Source organism: Suricata suricatta, chromosome 10 (genome assembly GCF_006229205.1).
Source record: "Suricata suricatta isolate VVHF042 chromosome 10, meerkat_22Aug2017_6uvM2_HiC, whole genome shotgun sequence".
NCBI classification, from domain to species: domain Eukaryota; kingdom Metazoa; phylum Chordata; class Mammalia; order Carnivora; family Herpestidae; genus Suricata; species Suricata suricatta.
In genome coordinates this window covers 65,335,407-65,341,442 of record NC_043709.1, presented here as the reverse complement: position 1 = coordinate 65,341,442, position 6,036 = coordinate 65,335,407, and the positions used below count along the sequence as shown (strand labels likewise).

The 6,036-nt window shown below is 40.5% G+C and overlaps 1 protein-coding gene across 1 annotated transcript in view; it reads right to left on the bottom strand.

Moving 5' to 3' along the window:
• The window catches only part of LOC115303564 (olfactory receptor 10AD1-like), a 109,241-nt gene that overhangs the window by 7,167 nt on the left and 96,038 nt on the right, over nt 1-6,036 (bottom strand). The window lies entirely within an intron of this gene.

The window sequence follows — 6,036 nt, the reverse complement described above, 5'->3', positions numbered from 1 at the left end:
CTTCCCTTTTAGTTCCAGTAGGTGCTCTGTTAAATTTTGAATTTGCGCTGTTTCTAGTTTGTTGAGATTGGCCTGGATTGCAATATACTTTCCTCTTAGGACTGCCTTTGCTAGTCTCAGAGAGTTTGGATAGTTGTATTTTCATTTTCATTTGTTTCCATATATTTTTTAAGTCCTTCTCTAATTGCCTGATTGGCCCAATCATTTTTTAGTAGGGTGGTTTTTAACCTCCACATTTTTGGAGGTTTTCCAGACTTTTTCCTGTGGTTCATTTCAAGTTTCATAGCACTGTGATCTGAAAGTGTGCATGGTATGATCTCTATTTGTTTATACTTATGGAGGGCTGCTTTATGCCCCAGTATGTGATCAATCTTGGAGAATGTGCCATGTGCACTCGAAAAGAAGGTGAATTTCCTATCTTCAGGATGCAGAGTTCTAAATATATCTATCAGTTCCATCTGTTCCAATGTGTCGTTCAGGTCCATTGTTTCTTTAGTGGTTTTCTGTCTGGTTGATCTATCCCTTGCTGTCAGTGGAGTATTAAAGTCCCCTGCAATGAGCACATTTTTGTCAATAAGATTGTTTCTTTCTGTGATTAATTGTTTTATGTATTTGGGCGCTCTATGTTGGAAGATTTTTGATAACTGATTTCATTTCTTCACTGGTTATGGGTTTGTTCAGGTTTTCTATCTCTTTCCATTTGAATTTTGGTAGTGTGCAAGTGTTGAGGAACTTGTCCATTTCTATTAGGTTTTCCAGTTTGTTGGTATATAATTTTTCATAGTATTTCCTGATGATTGCTTGTATTTCTGAGGGATTGGTTGTAATAGATCCATTTTTATTCGTGATTTTGTCTATTTGGGTGTTCTATCTTTTCTTTCTGAGGAGCCTGGAGAGAGGTTTATCAATTTATTTTTTCAAAAAACCAACTCTTGTTTTCATTTATCTGTTCAACTGTTTTTTTTAATTCTATATTGTTTGTTTCTGCCCTGATCTTTATTATTTATCTTCCTCTGCTGGGTTTGGGGTGCTCTTGCTGCTCCCCTTCTAGTTTCTTTAGGTGCTATGTTAGATTTTGAATTTGAGCTTTTTCTAGTTTGTTGAGATTGGCCTGGATTGCAATATACTTTCCTCTTAGGACTGCCTTTGCTAGTCTCAGAGAGTTTGGATAGTTGTATTTTCATTTTCATTTGTTTCCATATATTTTTTAAGTCCTTCTCTAATTGCCTGATTGGCCCAATCATTTTTTAGTAGGGTGGTTTTTAACCTCCATGTTTTTGGGGGTTTTCCAAACTTTTTCCTGTGGTTGATTTCAAATTTAATAGCATTGTGATCCAAAAGTGTGCATGGTATGGTCTCAGTTTGTTTATGTTTATCGAGGGCTGCCTTATGACCCAGTATGTGATCTATTCTAGAGAATGTGCCATGCGCACTGGAGAAGAAAGTGAATTCCATAGCCTTGGGATACAGAGTTCTAAATATATCTGTCAATTCCATCTGTTCTCATGTGTCATTCAGTTCCATTGTTTTTTTGGTGACTTTTCTCTCTGATTGATCCATCCATTGCTGTAAGTGGAGTATTAAAATCCTCTGCAGTTAGCACATTCTTGTCGAAAGCCACCAAGTTTTCTGGCGCCTCAGGCAAGGATTATCACTCTCTGGGGAGTGAACGAATAAACAAGATTTGCATCTGGAGGTTGGAGATTGCCATTTCCTGGTCAAAATAATTTTTGGCGACTGTCTTGCTGCGCCAGACGTGGATTTGGCCAAGGTGCACAAAAGATCAAAACCGCATTTTGGATTATTCAGCGCTAGCTCCCCCTCCCCAGCATTGCAGAGGCAAGTCTGGGCGCTTTTTTTGATATGCATTTGACTCTGTTTACCTGACAACCAACCCGGGTCAGTTCCCCGCCCCAAATCGCTATTTAAGAGACAATGTTTTCTGGGATATGAGAAGAAGAAGAATAAAGAGACAGAGGCTTGATCAGAAACCGTGTGCTGTCTTCACTCTCTGCGTCTCTCCATCCTGCCCTCTTTCTCCCTCCCTCAGGAAAGAACCTGCGCCAATTCTCAGCCCTGCCGGTTGGGGCTGACGAGATAGGTGCAGCCGAAAGCCAAGACGAGCGTGCCTGGACCTGGTGAGCTAGCGCACCGCAGCATCTACAAGTACCACCCCAACCTGGGGTGGAAGCGGACGGGCAGACGACCAGCCACGGGCAGACGAGCAGCCCCGGCCTGCGGGAAATGACACATTCTTATCAATAATATTGTTTCTCTTTTTGATTGTTTTGTGTATTTGGGTACTCCTGAATTCTGCATGTAGATGTTTATAATTGTTAGCTCTTCCTGATGGAGAGACCCTGTGATTATTATATAATGTCCTTCTTCATCTTTTGTTACTGCCTTTACTTTAAAGTCCAGTTTGTCTGATATAAGTATGGCTAATCTGGCTTTCTTTTGACTTCCAGTCACATGATAGATATTTCTCCATCCCCTTACTTTCAATCTGAAGGTGTCTTCAGTTCTAAAATGAGTCTCTTATAGATAGCAGATAGATGGATTTTGTTTTTCTCCATTCTGCTACCCTGTGTCATTTGATTGGAGCATTCAGTCTATTTACATCCAGTGTTTTTATTGAAAAATGTGGGTTTAGATTCATTGTGTACTCTGTAGGGCTCATGCTTGTAGTGGTGTCTCTGATACCTTGTATTTCTTGCAACATTTCCCTCATAAAGTCCCCCTTAGGATTTCTTGTAGAGCTGGTTTAGTGGTGATGAATTCCTTCAATTTTTGTTTATTTGGGAAAACCTTTATTTCTCCTTTTAATTCTGAATGACAGGCTTGCTGGATAAAGGATTCTTGCCTCCATATTTTTTCTGTTCATCACATTGAAGATTTCTTGCCATTCCTTTCTGGCCTGCCAACTTTCAGTAGACAGGTCTGTAACCACTCTGATAGGTTTCTCTTTGTAGATTAGGGCCCTTTTATCCCTAGCTGCTTTCAGAATTCTCTCTTTATCCTTATATTTTGCCAGTTTCACTATGACATGTCATGCGAAAGGTCTATTCAAGTTACATCTGAGGGGAGTTCTCTGTGCCTCTTGGATTTCAATATCTGTTTTCTTCCCCAAATTGAGGAAGTTCTCTACTATAATTTGATCAAGCAACCCTTCAGGACATTTTTCTCTTGCTTCTTCTTCAGGAATTCCTATGATACGGATGTTGTTCCATTTGATTGTATCACTCAGTTCTCAAATTCTCCTTTTGTGCTCTTGGATCAATTTCTCTCTCTTTTTCTTGGCTTCCTCTTTTAATAACCATGTCTTCTAATTCACCTATTCTTCTCTCTGCTTCTTCAGTCCATACAGTGGCCGCCTCAATTTTATTATGCACCTCATTCATAGCGTTTTTTTTTTTAACTCATCATAGCTACTTTGAAGGTCCCTAGTCTTTTAGTCAATAGCTTCTCTGATTTTTACACTTTTTTCAAGCCCAGCAATTATTTCATGACAATTGTTCTAAATTCTTGCTCAGTTATGTTGCTTTTATCTGTTTGGAGCAGTTCTGTGGCTCTAACTTCTTCCTGGGATTTCTTTAGAGAAGAGTTCTTCTGTTTCATCATTTTGGCTAGCTTTCTGTCTCTTGTCAGTTTTAAAAGCTTGTTATGCACTCTGCACTTGTTAGTATTGCCATAGTAAAGAAGGCTTATTGATTGTCCAGGGTCAGTCCATTCAGGAAGTGATCTTTTAATGGTGTCTCTCAGTTTCTCTTATTGTGCCTTTGGTTATTTTATTTCCCTACTCAGTGATATTTGGGACTCTCCACCATGCGTACTTTGGCTTGTTTCTTGAGGTAACCCTAAAAAAGAAAACAGACAGACAAATACACAGGGAACAAAAGCACAGAAAATCAAACAAACAAGCAAACCAAAAGGGGAAAGAAAAACAAGAAAAGAAAAGAAAAAGAAAAAGGGGGGAGCTTAAACAACAAAAGACAAAGGACAGTCTAAAAGCGTAAAACCAGTGGAGGGGAGAGATAAGAATGAGATAAGGGAAAATAAATCTGAATGGCAAGAACTGATCTAATGACGGCAATGCATCAATGTTGGTCTTTCCCAGGCTCCTGGGGGGAAAGTAGAAAAAGCAAAAAAGAAAAGAAAAGGCAGCTTTCCAGCGTGGACTGGTGTTGTTTGGTGTAGGTAGGTTTTGGGGGGCTGCTTTCCGAGGCCCCGCCTTGGTGGTTGTGGGAAGAGGAATGGCAGTCCCCTGAGCCCTTCTCGAACCAAGCGGTGCAAGCCACTGTTTTGGGTCTGATCTCACTGTGCAACAGGTGGGCCAAGATGTATTTTCCAAGCCCCACCTGGATTCCAAATCCTAGTCCACACACTTTAATGCTACCACCTGAGATGAGATGCACTCCTGCAGGCAGGCAGGCAGCTTCCTAGACAGGATTGAAGAGGGGCACTGGGGAACAGCTTTCTCCTGGCTCCGCCTGGAATCATCGCCGTGGAGCCCAAGGAAAATGCACCAGCTAAATGGGACAAATTTCTCTCCCCACTCCCAGTGTTTACGTATGGGATGACAGTATCCCTCTCTGCCCAGGCTGTTTTTCTCTTCTCTAGAGACAGCTCTATGAGTGTTTTCAGCCTCTCTTTCTCTTCCTCTCATCTCTCTGTGCTCTCTCCCTGGCTCTGTGCTGGGGGGAGCGGGCTCCCGTCCCCTTCGCACCTCTGGGCCCCAGTCTGTTATTTCCCCAGTTCCCACTCACTCAGGTATGTATGAGGCTGTTTTTCTTTTAAGAATCTATTGAAGATTTTTTAATTTTTTTATTGTTTTTTATTTATTTTTGAGAGACAGAGAGAGACAGCGTGAGCAGGGGAGGGTCAGAGAGAGAGGGAGACACAGAATCCAAAGCAGGCTCCAGGCTCTGAGCTAGATGTCAGCACAGAGCTGGATGCGGGGCTCGAACCCACGAACCGTGAGATCATGACCTGAGCCGAAGCCAGATGCTTAACCAACTGAGCCACCCAGGCACCCCGAGGCTGTCCTTTTTGGACTCTGTGGGTTTTCCTCCCACTCTTGCAGATCAGAGTATTGTGGCTTCAGTCCTTCTCAGTTTGATAGATGGGGGTGGGCAAAAATTACAGAGCTCCCTACTTCTCCACCATCTTGCCCCTCCGCTGAACTGCATTTTACACACCAACAAATTAGAAAATTAAAATTTTAAGATACTATCCAAAATATAATGTACATAGAATAACCCTAATGAAAAAGGGCAATCCATTATGGATAGATGCATATAAATTTATGGAATGTCACTAAAGAAAATCTAAATAAATGGAAATATATATACAGACTTACCTCAAATAACAACAATAGAGTTACTAATTCTTTGCCCAAATGGCTCTTGAATTTATACCACTTTTGGGCACTTCTTTTTTTATTTACAAGTGACCCTTGAACAACAGGGTTCTGAGCTGTGCAAGTCCACTTACACCTGGATTTTTATGGTACAGTACTATAAATGTATTTCTTCTTCCTAAAACAATTTTTATTATAACATTTTCTTTAGCTTACTTTATTATGTGAATACAATGTATAATACATATAACATACAAAATATGTCTTAATCAACTGTTTATGTCATTAGTAAGGCTCCTAGTCTACAGTAGGCTATTAGTTGTTAAGTTTGGGGGGAAGTTAAAGCTTTGTGCAGATTTCTGACTGCACATGGGGCATTGCCCCTAACCCCTATGTTGTTCCAAAGTCAACTACAGTTATTTTTTCACCCAAACTTGATTTGCATGTCATGTTTGGGTTGGAATACTTATTTTAACCGGAAGTTATAAGGAAATGAGGAGACCAATAAGAGACCTTCTTAGCATATCCATTAATGGTATAGAAATAGCTGTTTTTAAAGAAGTTAACAAGTTGGATTTTTTGTTTTTTAGGAGTTTTTGAATGGGTATCTGAAGGTCAGACATTTTGAAGGTCAGTCAATATCCTGAAGCTTAGCTTTTGTGCCTTGTGATTGAAAA